This window comes from Lepus europaeus, chromosome 17 (genome assembly GCF_033115175.1).
Source record: "Lepus europaeus isolate LE1 chromosome 17, mLepTim1.pri, whole genome shotgun sequence".
Lineage (NCBI taxonomy): Eukaryota > Metazoa > Chordata > Mammalia > Lagomorpha > Leporidae > Lepus > Lepus europaeus.
Window position 1 is genome coordinate 75,128,243 of NC_084843.1, and position 17,368 is coordinate 75,145,610.

Consider the following 17,368-nt stretch of genomic DNA (forward strand, 5'->3'; position numbering starts at 1 on the left):
CGCTGCAAGGCGGAGGATTAGCCTAGTGAGCCGCGGCGCCAGCCAAATCTGACAGATTTTAACCCCTGGAGCCTTCATCTCCCACCCACCCCTACCATGCTAATGGGTTGTGGGTTTCATTCCCCCTGGTTCCTGTGTAAGTTGACCTGCACTGAGTGGAAGAGGATGGACACATTAGCCACGGTCAGCCAGAGTCGATCACAGCAAGAGCATCCAGCTAGGTCTGCCTGATTCCAAAGATGTGCTTCCTCTCTTTTCCTTCCCGGTCATAGGAAGCCCATTTGCTTCTTAGCTGTTGGGCTGGTGCCTGCCGTGTCCTTACCACCTGAACTCCTCTCCAGACTGCCTTCATGTGCCCTGGAATCCATTTGTCTACCCTTGCGCCAGTCTGGATGGAGAATTAACTGGCCCCTATCCAGGATGCCTTACTAAGTTGACGGATGAGTCCCCAGTCTCTTTCCCCTTAGTGGGATGATGCTGATGTACAGGGCCCCAGACTCCTGACTCTGACAATGGTGGCTGGATGGCTAACTTATCCTTTTTCCATGGACTTTCTTTCCTTGGGTCATTTCTCTGTTCCTTCGTTGGTGCTTTTTCAGACCATCTGTTTTATCACTGTCTCACCACTGACTTTTGAAAAAAACACAAAGATAGGTGACTTCAGCTACTGGAAAACAGATGGAGGGACGGAAGTTGTGTGTGTGTGTGTGTGTGTGTGGTGAAGGAGAGCAATAGTCTAACATAAGAATCACCACTGTCCAAATTGTATTTTTTCATTCATACATGTGACAAAAACACTGCACATGGCTACTGAACATATTCCCGAGTGTTTCTGGAGAGCTGCAGGCCCATAGTAGTTGCTGAATAGCTGTTGTGTGGTTATGGGGGAGTCAAAAGGACATAGACATTGGAGAATAAAACACTTAAGTATCTATTCTGGATCTGTAACTTCCAAGCTCCAAGAGTTTGAGCAAATGCTATCGTCTGTGCAATAGACATAAAGTTATACCCCACACAGAGCAGCAAGCAACAGGTGCAAAGCAGCTGCAGCAGGGTGTGGTGAGCTCCTGAGCCAGGAGAGCCCCTTTTGCTTCTGCTTCTCCCACTCCTTCAAGGACACAGACAGAGCCTCTGGGCAGGGTGAGGTTTTCCAGCCTCCTTGGTCTTACTGTAGCAGGAATTAAAACTCCACTTGCAATTACTCTGAGTGATTGATTCGCATTGCATGAAGATTTTATCACTTGGTGGAGGGTGAAAGTCACTCAATGATTAGCTGGGATCCTCCATTAAAACCCACACCCAAGACATTCTCTAATTACCCACAAATTCCTGTTGGGCTTTATAGTGTAATTGCTATTCATGGTCCAATTAAGGGGCAATTGCAAGCTGAGGGGAAAATGTGCTTTATTGCTTCAATTTTGAAATGTGTGTATCTCAGATATTCAATCTACTCCTGGCCTAAAGAGTTCCACAGTGAGTGCTGTCCATGCTGCTGCAATGGGGCTGGGGACTGCCTTCCACTGCCAGAATCCTGGGGAGGAGCTCTTTGGCAGATAGCAGAACTTCTAACCAACCAGTCCTGGAAATTGTCCATAGCAAGACAGCAGAGGGACCCACAAGGGGACCTGTTCTTTCTCAAGGTGGACAAGTTTAAGACTTTGAACAGAAATAATCTGATCTTTTCAGAGCTACCTGGATGGTTACAGCCCTGCAAGGGTGAAACCAGGCCTCCCTTAAGGTAAGGCTCCTGCCAACACTTAGGAGAAACACCAGTTCTGCTACTGCTCTTACTACACCATTATACTATCCTAGGCAAGTGCATGACGAAGGGACCAATCTGTTGATTGTTGCAACACAACTTGGCAGAGCTTAATGAAGGATTAAGCAATATTCAATAAGTTTCTCTACTGGGTACTTCTGGGAGCATTCAGCTCTTTAATTTGCATTGTAAATCTCAAAAGGGGAGCGTCCAGGAGCACAGTGGCCAAGACAGAGACACCTGGGTGCAAACATCTGATTCAGCTCTTCCAGGCCTCTTGACTCCCTGCATATAGAATAGGGCTTCCTTCAGAGATATATGTGCGAGGATTAAATGAGACAATATATGAAAATCACTTACCAGAGTATGTGCACTCAAAAATTGGATGAAAGTTAACTTATCATTATTCTTATTTTTATTTTTACTACACTTGATCTTAGCCAAAAGGCCGAGAAGCGATTCTTATTTTTAAAAAGAAATGGGGTCATATTTTTCCATGGTAGCTGTTCAGAGCATCTCTTCTGAAAAATTGGAGAATCCTATGGAGAGGACAAACACCTCTCCAGAAGATTCCTCTAGGGAAAACCCGCAGGTGCTAATGTAGGAACTGAGGTAGAGAAGAGCAGATTCCATTGCATTTTGTATGCAATTCACATTCTCAATGGACACATAAGGACCCTGATGGGAGGGGTTTGTTGGTTTACCATGAATAGATCAATCAAATGTGCCTAAGGAAGACAATTTCCTGAGGAAAAGCAAGGAAAATACCCAAGAGGACTGGGATTTGTGTGAAATTCAGAATATACCCAAGTAGGGGTAGAATAGAAACATGGGGTGGTGATCAAGCATCTACTGGGGATCAGATTACACCCTTGATCAACTGGGAACTGTCATGTTGTCCAAAAGGATGGGAGCTGGTGACCAGTCATTGCTCTAAGGGACATTGTGGTAGATGCTATGTCTGAGGTTCTCAGGGTGATCCCAATTCCCACCTTCAACAAGGGCCCCGGGAGGTGGAACTAGCACTGATCTCCAAGCACTGCCAAGCTTGCAGGGGATGGCCAAAGGCTTCCACCAGCTGCAGAAGCACTCCCCAATATTTTGCCTACATGCAGGAGGATGTGCTTGGTGTTTCTTTATCTGTCAGAAGCCAGGGGTGTCATCCTTGAGAAACAGATGGTTAAGCTGCTTTCCTCTATTTCATCAAAGAGCCTGTTTCCTGTCAAATAGAATACGTCAAAGATGTCAAGTTTCCTGTGAGCTTGGTCCCATGGTTGCCAGGTTCCATTGGTGAAGCATCGTCTGTCCACACACTGGTCCATTTGTCTCTATTGCAGATTTTCCCAGAGACATGCGCACGTGGTGCTCATAGATTTTCTCATTTGTGTTGATTCTGCATGCATAACAATGATCTGTCAGCTTTCATTTCCTTTAATAACTTTCTGGATGGGAAATGCTCCCTTGTCGAGTCCGTTTCTCATGCAAGCTGACTTCACAAGTAGAACTAGTCTGCCTTCCCTTTTACAGGCTGGCAGGAACCCCTAGTCCAAAGGAAGAAGGCAGCGGGGGTAAAGAGTCAGACAAAGATATTACTTAGAGATCTGCCACTAAGTGTCTGGCATTGGACAAGTCACTTAAATGCTGAATGCCTCAGTCTCCTCCTCTGTAAGATGGAGATACTGCCTACAAACCCTGTGCGACTGTGGTCAGGATTATGTTACAGTAATACTAGAGCTCTTCAAAATGCCTGTAGAGCCGGCGCCGCGGCTCACTAGGCTAATCCTCCGCTGTCGGGGCGCCGGATTCTGTCCCGGTTGCCCCTCTTCCAGGCCAGCTCTCTGCTGTGGCCGGGGAGTGCAGTGGAGGATGGCCCAAGTGCTTGGGCCCTGCACCCCATGGGAGACCAGGAGAAGCACCTGGCTCCTGCCATCGGATCTGCGCAGTGCGCTGGCTGCGGCGGCCATTGGAGGGTGAACCAACGGCAAAGGAAGACCTTTCTCTCTGTCTCTCTCTCTCTCACTGTCCACTCTGCCTGTCAAAAAAAAAAAATTTAAAAAAAATGCCTGTAGAAATGCACATCATGGGAAACCTATGCATGGATTTCAATTTTTTTTTGCACCAAAATAAACATCTTCTTGTTCCATTTTTCCACCAAGTTTTTGAATTATGTGTCAGGTGGTCTCTTTCACCTGAGTTCTCCAGAGATGGACAAATATCAGGAAATGCAAACATCCCCAAAGCATAGAGAATACGTGAAACCATCTATTGTGCTTATTTGTTTGCATTTCTCTCTCACCTCTAGATTGCGGGTTTCTTATGGGCAAGAGCTATGTCTCATTTTCATCTGAGTCCCTGGTAATCAGTAATGTGTAAACAATTGTGGGACAAATGTAAATGCCAGCTATATGCAGAGGCTGGATCAAGGCCAGTGGCTCCTACTGCAGGAGCTATCCAACCTAGAGTGGATGGAGCCTTCAGGGGAAAGGCATGAGCCCCAGGGGAAAGGCATGAGCCCCATGGGAAAGGCAATAATCCTATGGTACCTGAGGCCCTGAAAGGAGAACAATGCAGCTCTGGGAAGATGGAAGCCCACCCAGGAGGCCATGAGAAAAGGTGGGAGCTGATCACTAAAGGAACTGGATTAGGACCAGCAGTACTGTGCTCATCAGGAGCCGAGGGTAAGGAGAGGGCAGGACACTGAACAGGCTCCTGAGTGTTTACATGATCTTGTCTGTGGCCCATGCAGGAGTCATGGCATAAAGCCCTTCACAGAAAATGAGTCTGCCAGGGTTTGCACTCTCCTTTGCACCTCAAGGGACTCATAGCACAGGAAGTTGCTACCCTCTGAACAGGTCCTGCAGCTACTTGGCTGAGGTGGAAGGACAGGAGGCCTGGCAGGGTCACAGTACACACACACACATACACACACAAATGCACCATTGTTACAATGGGAGGAGCCATGCACCATGCATCGAGCTCCCCAATCACACTCCTGGAAGCAGAGGTGGGCGGGAGTGGGACTGCAGACTTGCAGCCACTCTCACCTGAAATGTTCAACATGGCAAAGAGGTGGAGGGCTGGGACGCCTTTCTGATTCTATAGGAGGATACTGGAAAGCAAGAGGCAGAGGAGGAGAAGATGGGAACTAGAAGTGGGAGTGAGGAGTAAAGAGAGGGCAGGGAAGGAGAAGGGGACCCACTACGAGTCACACGGCTTCCAACATGAAGCCTCAGCCTAGTGCTAAATGGTTGTTGGTTTCCAATGCCCATTGAAGTGGAATGCGTCTTAAGTTCTTGTTAATGTTCTGCCAAAGCAATGCCTGGGCAGTGGGGGTGGGGTGCTTGTATGCATCACAAGACACTGTCCTGTGCAGCTTCATTGGGGAGGCTGGATGGCAATCAAGTCATTGCTGTGTTGGCTCCCATTAGGCTCGATGGAGATTATTTTTCTCCAGCTACTGAATCAACCGAGGCAGCTGCCTTTCCTCTGATGAGGTATGCAGGCTTGCCTGGCAAATCCCCTTCAATGAGCAATGCATTAAGAGCATTGTTGGGAAGGGAGCTACCCTGGTAGGCTCACGCAGGCCTTCTGCAGGGCCCCAGGCAGGTGCACCTCGGTCCCTGCAACTCCTCCTGTGACGGTCCCACAGGAGCAGCCAGACACTGACATTCAGTTATTGGGTCACATTCTATACAGGGAAATTGAGGGTAATAAAAATAGCACCTCACATTTGAAAAATGCTTTACAGTTCCCTAAGTGCTTTTCATGCCTCTCAACTGACTCAGTCCTCAGAATACTCTTCTGTGTGTGGCTGGGAAATATCCCATTGGACAGAAAAGCATTCTGCATGGCTGAGTCTCCTGCCTGACATCCTGTAGCAGCTTCTCCAAAGCCTGCCTCAGTGGTTTTTCTTCTGAGGGACACAGCTCCAGGAGACAGGGAGAGAGGCACCCTGTGGTCGTCCATTGTCCTCCACTTGCAATCGACAGATGCACTGTGCTCAAGTTAACCCTCAACCTCTCACTCACCTCCAGCCTCACTCTTCTACTCTGCCTCACCTCCCCTGGCTCCCCTCCACTGGTTCCCTGGTGCTCTCCGCAGAATGCAGCAAGGTGACCAAAAGGTGTTTTCCTTAAAGCACAAATACAAGCATGTTCCATTGCTCCCCATGGCTCCGAGGACACCGTCCAAGATCTGGCCTGGCCTGCCTCCTGGGTGCTCTATGTGTCCAGGCTCCTGACCTGGGTCCTTTACAGATCCAGAGGCCTCTCCTTCCTGGGCCCTCACTCAGGTGCTTGCTTTCCTGGCATTATCGTGATTATAATTATTGCAATAATGATAATAACAGCGAGAATCAGGAAGGTGACGATGAGCATATATCATTGACGGTTTTACTATCAGTTATTGAATTTACATATCTGTTTAAACATCCAGGCATAGGCACAGAATGTCTGTTACAATACAGGCACCTGCCCACTGAGCAGATCTCAGTTCCAATGTTACTTTTCAGAGAGGCCTTCCCCACAAGCCTCCCTAAAATTATACCCCCTCCACTGCCACTTGTCACTCTTTGTCCTGTCACTATATTTTGTCACAGCTCATTTTCTGTACGTTTCTGCATGGGATTGTCCTGTCTGCAGTGCCCCTGCCATTTACAGAGTGAGAACAATGACAGTGTGTCAGGTGTGCTGGCTAATTTCATGTGTCAGTTTGACTGGGTTAAGGGATATCCAGATAGTTGGTAAAACATTGTATCTGCGTGTGTCTGTCTGTGAGGATGTTTCTGGAAGAGATTAGCATTTGAATGGGGAGAAGGCAAAAAAAATAGGCCTTACCTATGCGGGTGGGCACCAGCCTACCCGTCCAGGACCCAAACAGAGTAAAAAGGAAGAAGAAAGGAATTTGCTCTGTTTGGGCTGGGGTGCTCATCTTCACCTGGCCTTGGACACTTGTGCTCCTGGTTCTTGGGCCTTATATGTGGACTGAATTGCAACTCCAGTTTCAGTGGCTTTCATCACATCACAGGATATCTTAGGCTCCATAATTATGTTACTGGTCCCTCATAAGAAATCAATCTATCTACTATCTATCTATCTATCTATCTATCTATCTATCTATCTATCTATCATCCATCATCTACCATCTGTCATTTATCTATGTATTCATCATCTATCCATCTTATTTAGTTCTGTTTCTCTGGAGGACTGCCTCCTATGTCACGCTGGTGTACTCAGTGGCTCCATGCCTAGAAAATGCCTTTGGTCGTGGCATTGATTGAGTCAGGACCACTTGGATGATGGGTTAACTTGCCTGGTCATTAAATGGTAGAGCTAAGAGTGGATGTGGGGTTTCCTGACCCTAAAACCAGCATCTAATCTCAGTGTCACAGAGAATTTATTTTCTGTTGACCTCACATCAGTTTGACTCAGCACACAAGAGTTCACTTGCTCATCAAATCCACGAGAGGCCCCTGCCCTAGGACTTACCCTGTCTGTACACTCCCCATTCCTGTCTCTCTAAACTACAAGCCACTTGTCATCAGGAATGGCCAATACTAGTTCTTGGCATGGTAACTGCAATCAAGAAGGTCCTGCCATTGTGGAGTAAGTGTGAAGAAAAGTCAGCTCACTTGGGCTTAGCATCACTTTAGGCCAGTGCTGCACAAAGTGAGGTCACTGGGAGTTTGTTATAAATGCAGAGTCTCTGGCCCATCCAGACATATTGAGACAGAAATTCTGGGGATTGAACCCAATGCTCTGTGTTGTGATCCTGACACATGCTTAACTTTGAGAATCATGGTTTGAAATCAAGGACTGACATCACTAAACAGATTTAACACAGATTCCCTCAGGCCATGGGGTAGTGCTGTCTCAGCACTGCAGGTGGAATAAGCTGCAATCACCAAGCCCCTGCTTGAACAATCAGCTACTGCTTGCCCTGCTACTTGGTGCATGCATGCAAGCCCTTCCTATGTGGTGTTCTGCTGGCTTCCCATAGGAACCTTGGCTGAGTCTGTGACTTGACTTAGTGCTCTGCTAGGAAGGTGAAGCTGCCCCTACTCTTTCAGGTGCTGTCTAATGCCCTGTTTTGTTTCTTTTGGTCTTCTGCCCCTGTTAAACTGGATTAATACTACTACCCAGGCTCCTGATGAAGAACTACCGCCCTTCTTCAATGCCAGTCCAGAACAGAATGGCCCTCTGGGGATGCAGGGCTGGTGGCTGACTTTCTTCATAGTCAGGCACACAGACAAGTTTTTGCCCTGAGCTCTGTCTCCACCTGTGCCTGAGTACTCCCCCCAAATGTCAGGCCTGACAATCAGCCTGTGAAGGGGCCAGGTTTTCAGGGTGCAAGTCACTCTTCACTGTGCCTCTACCCTGGCCCCTAGTGGCAAGAGACACCTTCCCTCTGAAATCCGTCCATTTCATCCTTGAAAAGCTCAGGCCGTTAGGATGCCCTCTTAGCACAGCACAACCTATCCCTCTACAAGTTCTGCCCACGGCTTCTGCCCCTACCGGCCCATATAGCTTCCCTTCCTTATAATCCCCTGCTCCTAGGACACACTGATGACTCCCCAGGTACCACCATCACTCTGGGGATGCTTCAAGCACTATCTGCTTTGATCATCACTCACTATGAATGTTAAGCATGTTTAATGAAATGGAGACAAAAGGCTCAAGTCACACAGTTTTACCCAGCCAGGCTGCAGTGTTTCCAGCTTGGGGAAACATGATGAGAGACGGGACAGGTCTGTGTTGGGGACTGTCTGGAGCAACCCAGAAGCTTAGCTCCGAGCACAGGAACGTTCCTACTTCGGATCACTTCATTGTATTTTTAGAATACGCCCTGTGGGATTACAAGCTTGGAAGGGCATGGGAAAGCACAAGAACCTTCTCACAGCCTTGTAGATGCATTACAGGGGCTTGGGACAGAAAGCTGGCAAAGGAAGGGAGCATGACAAGGTTGAAGGCAATTTTTCAGGCTAGAACAGCTAGGCTCCGGACAAGGTCTCTGCTGCAGTTCTTCATCCATGTGTGTGTGTGACTTCCTAGAGGTTCCAGCCTATCTCCTCCAGCCACAGGCGATGTCAGTCTCTCCTGAGTGGCACCATTGTGGAAAAAAATCATCAGCAATACCCTCCCCTTGAGTTTCAATAGATTTGGAGCTCATCATTGCTTCTGTGCATGATATATAGCTCTGGGATATCAACGTGAGTTCTAGAATCAGACAAAAAGTAGTGCTAAATCTCTGTCGCCCACTAACTCTAGAACAGCAAAAAAATCACCTTATCTCCTTGCATTTCAAATTTCCCCCATTCAAAAATGAGTAGGGGCAGGCATTTGGTCTAGTGGTTAAGATATCAGATGGAATGCTGGCATTCCATCAGATTGCCTGAGTTTGTGTCCAGCTCTACACCTGATTCCATCTTCCTGCTAATGCACAGTCTTGGTGGCAGCAGATGATGGCTTAGCTAGTTGGGTTCCTGCCTCCCATGTGGGAGAGACCTGGACAGAGTGCCTGACTCCTGACCTCAGCCTTAGTCCATTGCTGCAGACATTTAGGGGTCAAACTAGTGGATGGGAGATGGTTCCCCCTCTGTCTTTCTCTGTGTTCCAGGTAAATAAATGAAAAAATAAATCTTTGAAATAAGGTAGGTATAAGAATAAAAACTACAGACCTCTTTGAAAGATGAAGAGAAGTAATTCATCTGAGGTGATAGCAAATATTGACATTAATATTAATTGACTTTCCTAGCCTAACTCCTTTTTCTGGGTCCTCCATCTCTGTCTCCCAGGTTCACAATGCTCTTACCTGATGCTTCACTCACAGATCCAGTTTCAGACTAGCTTCACATTTTTTAAAGATGTATTTATTTATTTGAAAGGCAAATAAATAAAGTTAAAGGGAGAGGTAGGGAGGGAAAGAGAGAGGGGCAGAGAGAGTGAGAGGGAGGGAGAGAGAGAGAAATCTTCCATCTGCTGGTTCACTCCCCAAATGGCCCCTGGGTCTAGGCCAGGCCAAATCCAAGATTCTGGAAGTGCTTTGGGAGTCTCCCATGTCAGTATCAGAGGCCCAAGCACTTAGGTCATTTTCTGCAGCCTTCTAAGGCACATTAGCTGGGAACTGGATTGGAAGTGAAGCAGACAGAACTAGAACCAAAACTCATATTGGATGCTGGCATCACAAGTGGCAGTTTAACCTGCTCAACCACAGTACCAGCTCCTGGTTTCACATTCATATATCATTTTGTGCTACACCCATTCTTGATAGTTGTTCCCAGGTGCAGATTTCCTGCTTTCTTTTAACTTTCTTTTGTGCCTCGAAATTCCACCCTCTCTACCCAGCACTTTGGGACTCTTCTTGACTTGCAACCCTAGACCTGACTTGACCCATGAACCATTGGATTTTGCTTGCAATGTCTCAATTCAGTGTTGAGAAAGATTTAAGGGTTCAAGTAGAAAAAAGCCAATGGATGGGATCTAAAATGCTTTCCTACTATGGAATATGCATGCTGTCATATTTCCAGTCTCAAGAATGAAGCAAGAAGGCTGGACCTTGTGGCACAGCAGGTTAAGGCACCACTTCCTGTAAAGGTGCCCACATTCTGTACCAGATTGCTTGGGATGGAGCACTTCCTATCCAGCTTCTAGCTAACGTGCATCCTGGAAGGCAGCAAGTGATAGTTCAAGTACTTGGGCCCTTAGCACCCAGGTGGGAGACAATGATGGAGTTTCTAGTTCTTAGCTTTAGTATGATCCAGCCCCAAGATATTGTGGGCATTTGGGGAGTAAGTGCATGGAAAATCTCTCTCTCTCTCTCTTCTCTCTTTCTCTCTGTCACTCTACCTTTCAAATAAATAAAAACGAATAAGTAGACATTAATGAAAGAATGAGGCATGATGCTACTTTGCCAAAGATAGGTAGAGAAGTCTTCTTCTCCTGGCTTCCCACAATAACTCTGGGTTTTACCAAACCAACTGGCTAAGTGAGGGCTGAGATATAAGAGGACATCCACAAAGAATGTAGGCTAGACCTTGGAGCCTCTGAAGATGACTAACGAATCAGGGAATTGAGTGGGGAATGAATGTGCACCACTGAGCTCTGTGGTAGGTGGCAATGTGTTCACAGGTGGCTGGGCTCTGGGGCTGGAGAGGAATGCTCTCAGCTGGGTCCCCAGCTTGCCTTTGTGAGTGCTCCCGTCTCATTCCCACAGCAGTGTACACCTTGACCCCAAATTCTGGACTCTTGCCAACTCTTCATGACTTAGCACGGTCTTTTCACCCTTTCAGGACTATAACAGGCTGAGAAACTCAGATGTCCCTGGTTCTGGGCCATCTAGAGATGGGTGATACGCAGTAGTCCAATTAGTTCAGAGGGACTGGATGACAAGACCTGGACCTGAGGACAAGCTCCACTACAGCTGAATGACTTGGCAGTGAGTTTCTGGAGTCCATAACCTGTTTCCATGAGATAGGTTGCATCCTTATGTGTACAATGTTAGATTAAATGATAGAACAAATGAAAATTGTCTAGCATAGTCTGACACATAACAGGATTATTAAAAAGCTTGTTTCATCAACTTATTTCTAGCTATGGTGTTGGAATAGTAGTAGAATCCAAGTAATATGTTGTACTCTCACAAATCATCTGTTAGGGCCCCACTCCATGAAAAGATATTGTATTCAGCTCTGTGGGCAATAAAAAGAAACAAAGATGGATTTACAAGCTTCAGCAATTCATGAACAGCTAGGAGAGATAAGAGAAATGATGGCTATAGAAGAAGTATAGTGAGCCCTAGACAAAGACATCTAAAACTGCTGTGCCTTTGGAGGAGGAAAGGTGACTCGCTTTTACCAAGTGTCTGCTTTGTCTTAGGAATTACGTTAGGAACTTTCAACCCTTATTTCCTGTAATCCTCCCAGCTACATCGTTGAGTAGCTCCTAACCCCATTTAGTAGTTGTGACAACTGGGGCTGGTGTTGGACACAGCAGTTAAACTGTTGCCTTAGATATATGTATCATATATTGAAGTGTATGGTTCACGTCTCAGCCTTCCATTCTGATTAAGTTTCTTGCTATTGTGCAGGGGGAGGCAGTGGATAGTAGCCAAAGGACTTGGTCCCCTGCTACCCATATGGGAGAACTGTATGGAGTTCCTGGCTGTTGGCTTTGGCCTAGGTCAGCCTTGAATGCCAGCTGCTGTTGGCATTTGAAAAGTGAAGTCATAGTTGGAAGATATCTCTCTTTGTCACTCTGCCTTTCAAATACATAAATAAATCTTGATAGAAATAATTGTGAAAACTGAAGCTCAGAAGAGTCAAATGACTTTCCATGGCAGGGGTGGGAGAACTCTGCTATTGCTGTAATTTTTCATTGGATAAAAGGAAAACTACAAGTAATTCTGCAAAAGACAGGTGGGCATCATGGACATTTTATTGTGGCAATGGTAACTGCAGAAACAGAAGCCTAGCTTCTCTTATTGGTGCTGAGTGTAGATAGCATAGGCTGGGCTGCAAAAGGAAACTCATGTGTGATCTCTGATGACTACAATGGGAAAGCATCCATTGAAGACTCATTAGAAAGTACCCAGAATATCTTCATGAGAAAAGGGGCTGTGGGTACTTCCTAAACTGTGGCCTCAGAAAGTAGACCATGAATAACAACAGAAGTAAATAATTTTTAGAAAATTCAAAAGAATAACAAAAAATAACTTGGTTGGCAAGCATAATGATTGGATCCATATAGATAAAAAGAATGGAGCAATGATATTTACCTGGAATTTATCAGGTATGCCATAAATTTTGCATGGTGCATTTGCACACAATGATTGGGCATTTGGTGGGAGAATATTTAGAGGGGGTGACATCGGACCTAGAGAAATAAAAGCAGTATCCAGAGTGGAATGAGGATGCAGTCAGAGAGCTGCCAGGAGTGGCCATGTTGACAGACCCTCCATGCAAAGGAGGCCCACCGAGAAGAAAGCAGAATTGAGGATGGGGTGGAGGGACAGGAAGACAGAGTGTTGATGAAATTCAGGTGCAAGTCAGGCCCATCCTTGGGTTGCACGGTTTCATATACCACTACATTGTGTCTAAGCTTTAGCTGGCTTGACCCAGAGTGTTCTTTACTTACAACTCAAAGAGTCCTGACAACTGTGAAAATGAGCTCCTGCTGTATCTTTAGATAACAGAAATATCAGGCACATTATAGATGTCAAAAGATATTACTGAGGTGATTGAATGGTATGCATGATCCTTATAAGCAATTGTAAGCAATAATTCAGAAACGGAAGTGGAACCCATGTCTCTTGATTTCTAGTTCATTGTTCCTTTAACTACTTTACTAACAATATAAGAAAAGACTTGTACTTCTGATATACAACCAAGTATGTCTCTCTCTCTCTCTGTCAAATTATCTTTCTACTTTTCATTATTTAAAACATCCTACAAGTAATGCATGCAGACTTTTACATTAGAACAGATCCACCCACCACACTCCTGTTTCATTCTCAATCACAGCTTGATAAGTACCCTAATAGACCAGCTATCTTTTACATAAAGTTAATTACCAATTTGACAATCATCTTTGAGCAAAAAATCTATTAATTTCTTCACACCAATCCAAGGAGGAGGGACAGTCAGTGAGATTCAGATGAAATGGGTTGGGCTGTACTAGTGATTTCCAACATGGAAAGATGGGTATGTGGGGGATCATCACTATTCTCTCTACTTGTGCATGTTTCATGCATATGAACTGTGCAACAATACAATTTCATTATAAAGTCAGTGTGTGTGCAGGGTAAAGAATTGGAAAACACAAGAAAGGCAAAGTAAGAAAATCAAAACATAATAATCTCACTACTAAGTGTTTACAGTTGAGTGTGTATATTTTTGTTTCATATTATATCAGGTATATGCACAGACATACATAAACACTCACAAATAATTCATTTGAGTCTTTTATTTAAATAAAATTATGCCAAAGTATTTGTGTCTTTAATTTACTGGATTTGTCCTTATTTTATTATTGGGGAGGAGCCATTCTACTTTTCTAGGCTTCCAAGTGAATATTCAATATTTTAATCTCAATAATGTCCATTCAAATTTCTCCAACCATCTTTAACAACGCATTTATTTGTCTGTAAGTACCCAACAGAGGACCTGTCATGGCATCCAGTTTTTATGTTCTTTAAAAGCCATGGAGGAAAAAACAGCTTTATTGTGATAAATTACATACTTTTTAATTCACTCATTTAGAGTGCAAAGTTCAGTGTTTACTGGTATCTTCATAGGATTATACAACCATCACAATCTTATTTTGGAATATTTTTATCACTCTCCAAATTACCAGTCATTCCCCTCTCCCCACCTGCTTCTTCACATTCCAAGGCTACTGCCCGTCTCTAGACTTTTGTTTATTCTGAACATTTCATATAAGTCAAATCACTCAATATGTGGTCTTTTGTGACAGGCTTTTTCTTTTAGTATAACGTTTGCAAGGATTGTCCATGTTGCAAACTGTTTTGGTATTTCTTTTTAGTGTCAAATAATAATCCATTTTGTGAGTATACAGTAGCCCCCCTTTATCGGTGATTCTGCTTTCCATAATTTCAGTTAATTCTAGTTACTGGGGCTAAAAATGTCAAATGAACAATGCATAGGTCTTAAACTGGGCATTGTTCTGAGTAGCCTGATGAAATCTCATGCCATCCCACTTTGTCCTCCCTGGATACAAGCCATACTTTGTGCAGAACATCCATCTCTCTATGCTGTCTGCCACTGGTCACTTAGTGGCCACATAAGGTCAACTGCCATGGCATCACGGTGTTTCTGCTCAAGCTGTCCTATCTCACTTAATAATGGTCCCACAGTGCCAGAAAGTAGTGATGCTAGTAATCTGGATATACCAAAGAGGGGCTATAAATACATCCTTTAGTGAAGAAGTGTAAGTTCTTGACCTAATATGGAAACGAAAAAACATTCTTGCTGACATTGCTTTTCTTTTCTTTTCTTTTTTTTTTTTTTTTTTTTTTTTTTGTTGTTTTTTGTACAGGCAGAGTAGACAGTGAGAGAGAGAGACAGAGAGAAAGGTCTTCCTTTTCCATTGATTCGCCCACCAATGGCCGCTGAGGCTGGCGCACCGCGCTGATCTGAACCCAGAAGCCAGGTGTTCCGCAGGGCCCAAGGACTTGGGCTATCCTCCACTGCACTCCCGGGCCACAGCAGAGGGCTGGCCTGGAAGAGGGGCAACCGGGACAGAATCCGGCGCCCCGACCGGGACTAGAACCCGGTGTGCCGGTGCTGCAGGCGGAGGATTAGCCTATTGAGCCGCAGCACTGGTGGACATTGCTAAGATCTCTAATGAGTTGTTGTAAATCTCTTACTGTGTCTAATCTATACATTAAGCTTTATCATAGGTATGTACATAAAAGAAGAAACATAATATATATAGGTTTCAGTAGTACCTGCAGTTTCTTTTTAAAGAAAAATATTTATTTATTGATTGTTTTATTTGAAAGGCAGAAAGAGAGAGAGAGAGGAGAGAAAGGAAGAGAGAGAGATAGCTATAATGGCTGAGTCTGGGTCAGGCAAAATCCAGGAGCCAAGAGCTTTTTCTGGGTCTCCCACAGGGGCTCAGGGGCCCAAGCACTTGGGCTATCTTCCACTGCTTTCCAAGGCACATTAGCAGGGAGCTGGATTGGAAGTGGAGCAGCTGACACTTGAACTGGCATGCATATAGGATGCTGGCACTGCAGGTCGGGGTTTAACCTTCTAAGACACAGTGCCAGCCACAATATCTGCAGTTTCAAGAATACATCAGTGTTCAGGGTCTCTTCTGGATAGAGGGGATGCCTGTGCCACATTCTTTCTATCCATTAATTCAGTTAAAGAATTTGAGTTGTTTCTACTTTTTAGGCTTTATGAATGATGCTGCTATGAACACTTGTGCTCAGGTTTCTGTGTGGATACACATACTCATTTCTCTTGTTAATGACATGAACTTGTTGGGTATATGGTAACCCTCAGCATTTTGAGAGCTGTCCAAACATGGAATCTAAATGAGTGAAATACACAGTATGTGAATTATATTTCAATAAAGCCATTGTTGTTAAAATGATGTTGGACATTTTCCTTCAGCTTATTTAAAAATAGTTTAGCCCTGCTAGTAACGTTCCACACTGAGTTATTTACCGAATGTCACAGATAATCCACTCATGTCGGTTGGAACTAGAAAATATGTTTCCATCACATGGGTTCTGAGAATTGTGTTCTTTACAGATCTCTTTGCCTGTCCTTGGAAGGTTGGGGGTGGAGGAGGGAACAGCCCTGTGTATACATACAGACTCAAAGGGAAACCTCTAAATATTGTGTTGCCTTTTCTCTGTCTGCCTTCTTCCCCTATGATATTCGTCCTGGAAATTCTGACTGCCACTGGATCCAGGAACTCAGATCTCTGGTCCTCAACTCAGTGAGGGTCCAGGCCTGTGTTCTCCTTCCATTCCTCTGCCATTCTCTAGAAAGTAGCTCAGAAATCTGGATGATCACATGGGAGACCTACGTGGAGATCCTGGCTCCTGTTTCAACTTGGCCCAGCCTTGGCTGTTGCAGGCATTAGGGAAGTGAACTGACAGATGGAAGATTTCTCTATCTCCCTCTCTCTGTCATTCTGCCTTTTAAATAAATAAAATAAATAATAATTTTTTTTAAAGAAAGAAGTCTAGGGGTGATTACAGGGCTCACTTCACTTTCGGTTTCCTCTTCACTCAGATATCACAGTCCTGCCCTGCCTTGGTGAATAGCTATTTCATATATACTGTGTCAAGTTTTCTACTTTTTATGGAAGGTAAGTAAATCCAATATTTGTTCATCTTTTGACACCAATTTGGTTTTTAAGCTCTAACTCATCACATGGATTTCATGGACCATTTTAATAATAAAACTAATTGGTCCTTCTTTTTCTTCCATTGCATAGATACAGATCAAAGTTCATGGTCACAATCATTATGGTTTAGAATGTTTTCCCAGGGAAGGAGTGCATTGGTTTCAACATGGCATGGAGCAAGTGGCTCTGATCAAACACTATGACACAGATGCCTTGGTTTTTATAAATCCAGGTGGGTTTCAAAGTTGCCTGTTTTTACTTAAAAATAAGCACATAAATTAGAAAAAAAATTTCTATGGGTGTATCAGGGAGGACAGAAATGTATGCTGCTGAACATGCTGAAACTCTGTTGCCAACAAACAAGAGCCAAAGCTACAGGTTTATAGACTATTGCTTCTTTGAAGTATGCATCTCTTTCTCACAATTACGTAATGGTAGACTGTATTGATCTGGAAGCCTTGCTGTGTCTGCTACCTGGGAGCCATGTGAGGACAGAGCCATGTATTACCCCTCCCTGTCTGTCGAGATCCTGGCTTTATCACAGCACAAAACAGGTGTTCAGTTGTTCTTAACACTGTCACCAATGAAACCTGACATGAATGCCCCGCATTCTCCTCAATCCTTGTCTCTCAGAGGTCTCCAGAATGGCAAAAGCCACTTTTAAACAAACCCTGTGTGAGAGGAAGAGGGCGAGGCAGAGGCATGTGCAGTCAGGGCCCATGGAAAGTGG

The 17,368-nt window shown here is 44.8% G+C and overlaps 1 pseudogene; it reads right to left on the reverse strand.

Moving 5' to 3' along the window:
- Window positions 1-2,135: 2,135 nt before the first annotated feature.
- On the reverse strand, window positions 2,136-2,219 carry LOC133776466 (U2 spliceosomal RNA; annotated as a pseudogene).
- Between the last annotated feature and the right edge of the window lie 15,149 nt (window positions 2,220-17,368).